Below are 12,027 nucleotides of genomic sequence, written 5' to 3' on the forward strand. Positions count from 1 at the left end.
TAATTTATACTTTGATATTTTTAAGTGGGAAAATACACTTTAAAAAACCCACACCACACAATAAAGCCAGGTGTGATTATTACTTCTTTTTTGGTATAAGTCTTTCTAAGAATGACTTCACACATGAAAAAGACACTATTGTCACGTGCGTCTGTGGGAAGAGACTACCAAACAGGCTTTGTATGAGCAACAAGGCTGTTTATTTCACCTGGGTGCAGGAGGGCTGAGTCCAAAAAGAGAATCAGTGAAGGGAGATAGAGCTGGGGCCTTTGTATAGGATTTGGGTAGATAGTGGAAAATTACAGTCAAAGGGGATTGTTCTCTGGCAGGCAGGGGTGGGGGTCACAAGGTGCTCAGTGGGGGAGCTTCTGAGCCAGGAGAAGGAATTTCACAAGGCAATGTCATCTGTTAAGGCAGGAACTGGCCATTTTCACTTCTTTTGTGATTTTTCACTTGCTTCAGTCCATCTGACTCAGAGACCTGACATTCCTGTCTTCTTATGTTAATAAGAAAAATAAAACAAAATAGTGTTGAAGTGTTGGGGCAGTGAAAATATTGGGGGGTGGTATGGAGAGATAACAGGTGATGTTTCTCAGGGCTGCTTTGAGCGGGATTAGGGATGGTGTGGGAACCTAGAGTGGGAGAGATTAAGCTGAGGGAAGATTTTGTGGTAAGGGGTGATATTGTGGGGTTATTAGAAGGAACATTTGTTGTATATAATGATTGGTGATGGCCTGGATATGGTTTTGTATTAATTGAAAAACTAAATGGAAGACACAAGATCCAAATAAGAGACGGAGAAAAACAGGTATTAAAGGACTAAGAATTGGGAGGATGCAGGATATCCAATTAGAGAGTGCCTAAGGGGGTTCAGCATAATTACTTGCTTGGTTGGTGAGTTTTGGGACTCTATCCTTGACAGAGTCCTCCTTTTTAAGTTGGAAATTGAGCTTGGTGAGGTGTGTTTTTAAAAGACCATTAGTCCATTCTATGTTTCCTGAAGACTGAGGATGGTAAGGGGTTTGAAGGTTTCACTGAATACCAAGAGCCTGAGAAACTGCTTGGGTGATTTGACTAGTAAAGGCTGGTCCATTTTCAGACTGTATAGAGGTGGGAAGGTCAAACCGAGGAATTATGTCTGAGAGAAGGAAAGAAATGACTGCAGTGGCCTTCTCAGACCCTGTGGGAAAGGCTTCTATCCATCCAGTGAAAGTGTCTACCTAGACCAAGAGGTATTTTAGTTTCCTTACTCGGGGTATGTGAGTAAAGTCAATTTGCCAGTCCTGGGCAGGGGCAAATCCCGAGCTTGATGTGTAGGGAGGGGAGGGGCCTGAACAATCCCTGAGAAGTAGTAGAGTAGCAGATAGAGCACTGAGAAGTGATTTCCTTGAGGATAGATTTCCATGATGGAAAGGAAATGAGAGGTTCTAAGAGACGGGCTAACGTCTTGTAACCTAAATGGAAGAGGTTATGAAATGACAGAATACGGTGGGTCTGTGAGGCTGGAAGGAGATATTTTTCTTGGTCTAAGAACAATTTGCTTTATGTGGGAAGAGATTGATAGGTGGAAGTTTCAGCAGGGGAGTACGTAGGAAGTGACTGATGAGAAGGAGAAAAACTGGCCGTGAGGGATAGAAGTTGGAATGCTAGCTACTTCTTTAGCTATCTTATCAGCATAAGCATTGCCCTGAGCAATGGGATCTGATGCCATTTGATGGCCCTTGCAATGAATGACTCCAGCTTCCTTTGGAAGTAAAGCAGCCTTGAGAAGAGTTTTGATTAAAGAGGCATTAATGATGGAGGACCTTTGCATAGTGAGGAAACATTTTTCTGCCCATATAACAGCATGGTGTTGCAGGATATGGAAGGCATATTTAGAGTCAGTATAAATATTGATGCATAGTCCTTTTGCAAGAGTGAGGACCTGAGTTAAGGCAATGAGTTCGGCTTGCTGAGAGTTAGTGGAGAGGGGTAGAGCAGTAGCCTCAATGATAGATGTGGAAGATACTATAGCATAACCTGCCTTTGCTGGTGAATGGTGATTAAGTCTGGTGGAACTGTCATCAATAAACCAAGTGTGATCAGGGTGAAGAACAGGAAAGAAGGAAATCTGGGGAAATGGAATGAATGTCAGGTGGATCAGAGAGATACAGTCATGGGGGTGGGGGCCAGCCTAAAACAGTAAGGTCAAGTTGATTGGACAGAAAGGCATGGTCCCTGGCATGGTCCTGGTTCTTGTGTAAGAATTTTGACCACACAGCCCTGTACTTTGCCTGTGTGTAATGAAAAGGGGTGGGATGAGTTAGGGAGAGCTAGTGTGGAGGCAGCTTCTAGGGCTGTTTTTAAGGTATGGAAAAAGGAGTGGTGAAAGGATTTAGAATCTGTGGGGTCAGATGAGTTTGCTTTTGTGAGTTTATGTAACGGTTTAGTCAGGATGGTAAAACTAGATATCCAAAGGTGGAAGTACCTAACCTTGCTCAGGAAGGAAAGGAGTTGTTCTGTAGAAGGGGTTGGGATTTGGGAGATCAGCTGGACATGATCAGCAGGGAGAGCATGTGTGTTTTCATGAAGAATTAGGCTGAGATAGGTAATGCATGAGGAAGAAATTTGAGTTTGACTGAAATAATGGGGGCTGTCTCTGCAGTCTTGTGGCAGTACAGCCCAGGTAAGTTGCTGAAGCTGATGGGTGTCAGGGTCAGTCCAAGTGAAAGCAAAGAGAGGCTGGGATGGAGGGTGCAAAAGAATAGTAAAGAAATCCATGTTTGAGATCCAGAACAGAATGATGGGTTATGGAGGGGTTGTGGAGGGAGCTACTGAGGATAGGAGACTATATGGCTTTGGCACCATGGGGTGGATAGGCAAGATAATTTGGTTGATAAGGCACAGATCCTGGACTAACCTGTAAGGCTTGTCTGGTTTTGGGACAGGTAGAATGCAGGAATTGTAAGAAGAGTTATAGGCTTTAAAAGGCCATGCTGTAACAGGCAAGTGATAACAGACATTAATCCTTTTAAAGCATGCTGTGGGATGGGATATTGGCATTAAGCAGGGTAAGGGTGATTAGGTTTTAATGGGATAGTAAGGGGTGCATAATCGGTCACCAAGGAGGGAGTAGAGGTGCCCTATACTAGTGGATGAAGGTGGGGAGATACAATGGGGGGATATGAAGGAGGCTTTGAACTGGGGAAAAGGGCAGCAATGATGGGTGGTTGCAGCCCAGGAATAGTCAGGGAAGCAGATAATTTAGTTAAAATGTCTTGACCTAATAAGGGAGCTGGGCAGGTGGGGATAACTAAAAAGGAGTGCATAAAAGAATGTTGTCCAATTTGGCATCAGAGTTGGAGTTTTAAGAGGTTTAGAAGCCTGGCTATAAATACCCACAACAGTTATGGAGGCAAGGGAAACAGGCCCTTGAAAAGAAGGTAATGTGGAGTGGGTAGCCTCCGTATTGATTAAGAAGGGGACAGACTTACCTTCCACTGTAAGAGTTACCCAAAGTGTCTGTGATGTTCTGGGAGGCTTCCAAGGTGATTGGGCAGTGTCACTCTTCAGCTACTAAGCCAAGAAGATCTGGGAAGGAGTCAGTCAGAGAGCCTTGGGCCCGAGTTCCAGGGGCTCTGGGAGTGGCTGCTTGGTAAGTTGGACAGTCCAATTTCCAGTGGGTTCCCTCACAGATGGGACATGGCTTAGGAGGAATCCCAGGCTGCAGGCATTCCTTGGCTCAGTGGCCAGATTTCTGGCACTTGAAGCAAGATCCTGGGGGAGGTGGTCTTGGAGGAATACCTGGTCACTGCGGTTCAGGTGTTTGGAAGTTCTTGTGTGCTAGAGATGTGGCTGGGGTTTGTCTCACAGTGGAGGCAAGGAATTGCAACTCAGAAATATGTTGCTACTTGGCTGCCTCTACTCTATTATTGTATACCTTGAAGGCGAGTTCAGTTAAGTCCTGTTGTGGGGTTTGAGGGCCAGAATCTATTTTTTGGAGCTTTTTGTAATGTCGGGAGAGGGTTGGGTAATAAAATGCACATTAAGAATAAGACGGATTTCTGGCCTCTCTGGGTCTAGGGCAGTAAAGCGTCTAAGGGTTGTTGCCAAATGGGTCATGAACTAGGTTGATTTTTTATGTTTGATGAAAAAGAGCCTAAATGCTAACTGATTTGGGAGAGGTCCAATAAAGAAAAAGGAGCATTAACCTGTGTATGCCTTTAACTCCAGTCATCTCTTTAAGAGGAAATTGTTGGGCAGGTTGGGGAGGGCTAATTGCAGAACGAAACTGTAAGCTGGAGAGGGTGTGAGGAGGGGAGGTGATAAAAGGATTATAGGGTGGGATAGCTGAGACTAAGGAAGAATTGGGACCCAGCTCAGCCTGGTGAGGAGCAGCCTGAGGAAGAGGAGAGAGGTCAAATGGGTCTGTAAAAAAGGAGGATTCAAAGGACTCAGAGCTTGGGATGGAGACTGAAGGAACAGACAGGAGAGAAAGAAGAAAGATTTGGAACAAGTTGCACTGGGAGCAGAGACTAGGGAGGGACCAATGTGTAAAAGAATGCCTGGATGTCAGGCACCTGAGACCCATTTGCCCATTTTTCGAGAAAAATCATCCAGGTCTTGTAAAATGGAGAAATCAAAAGTGCTGTTTTCTGGCTATTTAGAACCATTATCGAGTTTGTACTAGGGCCAAGTGGTGTTGCAGAAGAAAATAAGACGCTTAGGTTTTAAATCAGGTGAGAGTTGAAGAGGTTTTAAGTTCTTGAGAACACAGGCTAAAGGAGAAGGGGGAATGGAGGGTGGAAGATTGCCCATAGTGAAGGACGCAAGCCCAGAGAAAAGAGAGGGTACAGATACAGAGAAGGGAGTGGGTGAGCAGCCCTTGGCTGCAATGTGGGTGAGCAGCCAAAGCAGGTGTCCCCACAATTGACTTGCCTCCAAGGGAATGTGGGTGAATGACCAACGCAGGCATCCCCATGGTGATCAGACATGAATGGAGTGTGGGTGAATAATCAGGTAGGCATCCTTGCAGTGATTAGACACCAAGGGAAGACCATCTTCCCAATTCTATGACCGGCGCTGGAGTTTTGGGTCCACAGATAAAATGTGTTTCCTTTGTCTCTACTAGAGAGGAAAAAGAACTGGAATTGGAAGGACAGGGAGATTGAAGGGTAGTGAGAGAGGGAGATTGAAGGATGGTGAGAGAGGCTGGAGAAGAGAGTGAAAAGACCACTTACCCGATTTGAAACTGGTGAGATGTTCCTTGGGCTGGTTGGTGTGAGGACCTGAGGTCATAGGTGGATCTCCTCACAGAGTGAGGATGAGGACAGGGGACCAGTCTCCCAAAGGATCCCTCCTATCCCGGGTTTCGGCACCAAATGTCATGTGCGTTCGAGTAAAGAGACCACCAAACAGGCCAAACAGACGTGTGAGCAACAAGGCTGTTTATTTCACCTGGGTGCAGGTGGGCTGAGTCCGAAAAGAGAGTCAGTGAAGGGAGATAGGGGTGGGGCCTTCTTACAAGATTTGGGTGGGTAGAGGAAAATTATAGTCAAAGGGGGTTGTTCTCTTGCAGGCAGGGGTGGGGGTCACAAGAGGTGCTCAATGGGGGATCTTCTGAGCCAGGAGAAGCAGTTTCACAAGGCAATGTCATAAGTTAAGACAGGAACCCACCATTTTCACTTCTTTTGTGATTCTTCACTTGCATCAGGCCATCTGGATGTGTACGTGCAGGCTTGGGCTCAGAGGCCTGACAACTGTATATTTCACTATATAGAATTATTTGTTTCTCCGACTGAATGAATCTTAAATATATTGAAATGCCATGAAAAACGTTTAAAATGCATTTGCATAAAGGTCAATATAGTTGTGTTTTCCAAAATAAAAAGTAACAATTATCTAATGCTTGCTACATGCCAGTCACTGTTCTGTGAACTTTACATGGCCTGCAGTAACTATTCCTCATACAACTAGTGACTTCTTCAATTCCCTTCCCCAATATTCACAGGAGGAAATCGGATCTTGGGAGGATTACATAAAATGCTGAAGTCACCCAGGCAGTAATTGGAGAAGCCAGGATTCTATCTTCAATATTCAGCCAGTCTGGCTTCCAGCTGTATGGGTGTCTTCCCTGTGCTGTTGTACAAGGATACATGCTCAGAAGGGCCCTGGGCTTAGCTTAATGCCCTGCTGTTGCTGCCTTGAAATTATGAATAAATTTCGAACATGGAAACTTGCATATTCATTCTGCACTGAGCCTGGAAAATCATGTAGGGGATCCTGAGTGAATTTATACAAGGATTGTGTGTGTACGTTTGAGTGTGTGTGCGTGTATGTTGTAAAATTCTTGACCACGAATGCCTTAATGTTCCCTTCAGCTTGACTAGACTTTAGACAGGCCTCTTCTTTCAGACTCTAGGTCCACAGCCTCCTTTTCTTAAAGCATTTTACTTTGGAAAACTTGTAGTTGTCAGTTCCCTTTGCCCCTTTGAGATGTAAATATTTTAGAAGTCTCTTGCCAGGTTTATAACCCAGGAAAGTCTTACTAAAGGATCTGGGAGCCATTCCTTTGAAAGGTAATCATCCAGGAAGACAGAGCCTCTGTCTTCCAGTTGCCAAGGACAGGAGCCTAACTTTTGAGGGAGCAGAGGGAAATTACTCCAAGTTGTAAAATGATGTCCTATAATGAAAACAGAAGGCTTACTTTTCTCTTGGGTAAACCAATTAGAGAACTCACATGGCCTAAGACTCCTCATCTCAATTGTTTTGTGTTTGTTTGTGTGTTTAACTTAGATACTTTTTGTTTTCTTTCTTTCTTTTTTCAACTTTTATTTTAAGTTCAGGGGAACATGTGCAGGATGTGCAGGTTTGTTACATAAGTAAATGTGTGCCATGGTGGCTTGCTGCACAGATCATCCCATCACCCAGATATTAAGCCCAGCATCCACGAGGTAATCTTCCTGGTGCTCTCTTGTTTCAATTTTTAAAAAATCTCTTTTACCTTTGGTTGGGAGGAGCTGAGTATCCAGACTTGGTTAGGACTCTCTCTTGCCTATTGAAGCAATACTGTCCTTTCAGAATAAAACCAATTTCTATTTGCTTATCTTTTATAGTGTGAATTTTTCTTTAGCATATCCTATGCATTATTTCTAAACTGTATTTTTGGTTTAAAATATATTGCTATAGTTTATCTAAAGCAAGTAATATCAATAGCAATAACATTCAAAAAATAAAAGTACAAATAATTCTTATATTGTCTTCATCTGAATTCCACAAGTGCTAACAGCTTACCTAAACACACTTTAATCACCAAAATCTAAAAGTTAACATTAGTACAATCCTACATTTTAGTCTATAGATCTCAATAAAATTTTAATAGTTCTATCACTCTAGTCCTTTCTGTTTGGGATGCAAAATACAATCTGGGACCATATATTATGTTTAGTTGTCAACAAGTCTTTTTAGTTTATGTTAATGTGGAGTTGTTCTTTGTTCTTTCTTTCAGGAAAGAACTTCTTTCAGGAGGTTGACACTTTAAAAAAGTCATAACAAGTTATACTGAGAATGTTTCTCATTTTGAATTTGTGGGATATGTCCTTGTAATTAAAGTAGTGCTATCTATGTTGGTAAGAATGTCAAAGAAATGGTGCTGTGACCCCTCAGTTCAGCTCATCAGGAGGGACATGATGTTGACTTTGTTATTGTTGGTCATATTAACTTTGATCACACGATTAACATGATGTTACCACATCTTTCTACTGTAAAGTTAACGAATTTTCTCTTTATTAAGTAGCTTAAGAAAGATAACCAATTACATGTGCAAATTTACTAAGTGATAAAGATGACAACGTATCAGTGAGGGAAAGATAGTTTCTTCTCTAGACCATCATATAAAAAAAAGATAAAGATGAATTTATTCTATATATAGGATATTACCACCAATTCCAAGTGGATTAGATATTTAAATATAAAAAATGATACCATACATGTATTACAAGAAAAAAATGGGTTAATTCCTCTATGGAGTGAAGGTGGGGAAACTTTCGTAAGCATTACTCTAAGTTGAGAAAGAAAGGGAATGACATAGATAAATTGTACAACAAAATTAGAAAAAGTTTATTATAGTTGTCTCATCTTCTGAGACAGATTTTTTGCAAAATCAAAATGTTTTGAATATTTAGAAACATATTATACATTGCCATGTTAGATTTTTTTCAGATTTTTATTCTTTAATTTATTTGTATTATATATGTAAAACAGGAAATTATATACTTGGAAAACATTTCAGTTGTGTTAAATTAAAATTTGCTATTTCTAATATATGAAGAGCTTCAAATAAAGAAATCCAATAACCTAGAAAAATTAGAAATAGGGACAGCAAGATTATAGAAGACAAAATGCAAATAGCTACTAACCACATAATAAGATGATCCCCTCACACATAAAAAGAGAAAATAAAATTATAGGGCAATAACATTGTTTACATATTACATGGACAAAAATTGAAAAATTTAACAACATATTCCACCAGCGGTGCTGTGTCTAGGAGGGGAGTTTGGCATTATCTAGGAAAATTACATATGCAATTATACTTTTTTATCCAGGAATCCATCCCAACTATATACACTGCTTAAAAATGCTTTTAAAACACTCTGGGACTCCAAGGCGGGTGGATCATTTGAGGTCAGCAGTTTGAGACCAGCCTGGACAACATGGTGAAACCCCATCTCTACTAAAAATGCAAAAATTAGCCAGGCATGGTGGCATGCACCTGTAGTCTCAGCTACTCAGAGGCTGAAGCAGGAGACTCACTTGAACCCGAGAGGTGAAGGTTGCGGTGAGCCAAGATCACGCCACTGCCCTCCAGTCTGGGTGACAGAGTGAGCCTATGCCTCCCTTCAAAAAAATGGTTTTAAAAAACACAGATGTACTCTTTGTAATAGTAAAAGATTGGAAGCAAGTCTATCAATGAAAGACTGATTGAATAAAGTCTGATATAGAAAATAAATGACATACTGTGTTAGTATCTAGCTGTATATTTTGATGGAATGACCTTTAAGGTCTTTTTAAATGACAAAAGCAAGTTAAACAGTTTATGTAATTATAAAACACAATTATATTTAGAAAAATGTCTAAATATCAAAAGTCAAAGTAAAAAAGAAAAAATAATAATCCTAGGCATGTATCTAGTTGGTGGAATGAGCATAGAGATAAACAATATTCCCAGTAACTTTAAAAACAAGCATTTTGATTATATGCTCTTGTAAGATATTCCATGAACAAAAAGAACTGGGAAAACAAAACAAAACACTGCCCTATTTTGTTGATTTTGTTTTTTTGAAAGTGTTACTTGGAATACATTTTTATTGGAACCATCAATATGAGCTCAGGATGTATTTTATCTTAAAAAAATTATTTATCAACCTTGCCCTAGAATCAATGGTATGCCCATTTGTAATGAGCACCCCAATGCCCAGATTGAAGTCTCCAAATATTATTTCCAACTAAAAGTAGAAAGCTGACTGCAAGAAACTATGTAATTCAAGTCTGGGAGCAGTAATTTACAAGCTAAAACTAGAAAGTGTATCTGTTCCTGAGCTGGGTGTGGTGGCTCATGCCCTTAATCCCAGTACTTTGGGAGGTCGAAGCAGATGGATTACCTGAGGTCAGAAATTTGAGACCAGCCTGGCCAACATGGTGAAACTCCATTTCTGCTAAAAATACAAAAATTAGTAGGGGATGGTGGCGGGTTCCTGTAATCCCAGCTACTCAGAAGGCTGAGGCAGGAGAATGACTTAAACCCAGGAAGCGGAATTTGCAGTGAGCCGAGATAGTGCCATCGCACTAAGTGTGTTCCCTCATCTTTAAAATGGGAATAATAACAATAGTTTTTCTCTTAGAGATATGAGAATTAATTGAGTAAAATACTCCTGATGTGTAAAATACTTACAAGAGTCTTCCCTAAGATTAAAACTCCCTCAATGATTTCATAGAACAAGAATTGGAAGAATATAAATGGAGCTGCTTAATTTAGCTTATGTTTAATATTATTTTTTCACTTTTTATTTTATTTCATTTTCTAAATGTTCTATAATTAATATGCAAAAGACAAAAATGATGATAATGTTAATGTAAAAATTGAGAGAGAAAATCAATTTGTCATAAGAATATGTGAAATGTATGTATTTTTTGTGTATCTGCAGGAGAGAAGTGATGTGAAAGGTGTGTACTTAAAATAAAAATCAGTTGAAACTTTACCTCAAACTCTTGGCTTGCAGAGTGGTGTTAGGCTGGTGACATACCTTCCTGAGGGTCATCAATGTCTTTTCAACGAATGAGAAATTTGTATTTGTATTTATTTATTGAATTTCAACTTTTATTTTAAGTTCAAGGGTATATGTGCAGGATGTGCAGGTTTGCCACATAGTTAAACATGTGCCAGGGTGAATAGCTGCAGAGATCATCCCATCACCTAGATTTAAGCCCAGCATCCACTAGCTATTTTTCATGATGCTCTCCCTCCTCCCACCTCCAACCCTCCGAAAGGTCCCAGGGTGTGTTGTTCCCCTCCATACATCCATGTGTTCTCATTATTCAGCTCCCACTTATAGGTCAGAACAAAAATTCGTTTATTTATTTATTTATTTATTTATTTATTTATTTATTTATTTATTTTTTGAGATAGAGTCTCACTCTGTCACCCAGGCTGGAGTACAGTGGCATGATCTTGGCTCGCTGCAACCTTCGGCCCCCGGGTTCAAGCTATTCTCCTGCTGCAGCCTTCTGAGTATCCGGGATTACAGTTGAGCAGCACCAAGTCCAGTTAATTTTTGTACTTTTAGTAGAGAAGGAGTTTCACCAGATTGGCCAAGCCGGTCTCGAACTCCTGACCTCAAGTGATCTGCCCACCTCGGCCTCCCAAAGTACTGGGATTATAGGTATGAGCCACCATGCCTGGCCAAAATTTGTATTTTTAAATGCTGATAGTATATCCAGATCATAAAAATGTTGTTAAGAGTAAGATGAATGATCCAGGAAAAGTCCCAAGCACATGGTGCAACTTACATAGAAAACAACTGTTTTAAAATTATTCTTTAACTTTTGAATAATGATATTTTGGGTAGTAAAAGGATATAATAATTCACTAAAATGATTGTTTAACATTTATGCCTGTATTCTTTTACAGTTTCCTCAATTCTGTTATGTTAACATAAGTTCTTCAAGAGCATCTTGTTTTTTTCCCTGAGAAGATGAACTTGTAAAGCTAGAATAAAGGCCAAATTTTCTGCTATTACCTTTATTTTAAATCACACTGCTTAGAAGAAAAGGTAATAGAGGTAAAAGCAAATGCAGCAGTGGAATTGCTCCTTTTACCCTTCACAAAATGATCACTGACTTAAAGGCTGTATATTTTTTAAAATAATTTTTGAATGAACTATCCTTAGAATATTTGGCTTGCTCAAAAACATTTGTCCTTATCACATATGCAAGTTTTTCCTTCACAGTATCTGCCATTTAAGTATGTTATTATTCATCATGGACCAATTTTGGCCCAGTTATGTGAATCAGCAACTGTTCAGAATTTCCTGTTTGATGGCAGCCCAATGGAAAATTAAACTGGAAAGGATCCATGGCTTAACCTTTAACTATTAGCATTTTTCCCTCTTCTCTTGTTTCCTAACACCTTGTCATGTCTCATCCTTTCAGCTAATCCAGCTGCTAATGTGGAAGGAAAGAAATGACTTAGCAATTCCATTTCAAAGGGAAAATAAAATAGTGTATTTGCTGATAAGACCCAGAAAGAAGAGTAGATGCACACACATACACACACACACACACACACACACACAGGCCAAGTATGTAATAATGGAGGTAATGTAATAATTTAACTTCTTAGTTATAGAAGATATTAAAATTTATAAAAGCATAATATACACAATCTGAATAACATAGTACTTCCTAATAAATCTCTAAGCAAAAGAAAAATAACTAGAAGACTTGGTGATCTGATTACAAATTACAGAATGCACTGAATAAAACAATAAA

This window comes from Macaca thibetana, chromosome 13 (assembly GCF_024542745.1).
Source record: "Macaca thibetana thibetana isolate TM-01 chromosome 13, ASM2454274v1, whole genome shotgun sequence".
Classification (NCBI taxonomy): domain Eukaryota; kingdom Metazoa; phylum Chordata; class Mammalia; order Primates; family Cercopithecidae; genus Macaca; species Macaca thibetana.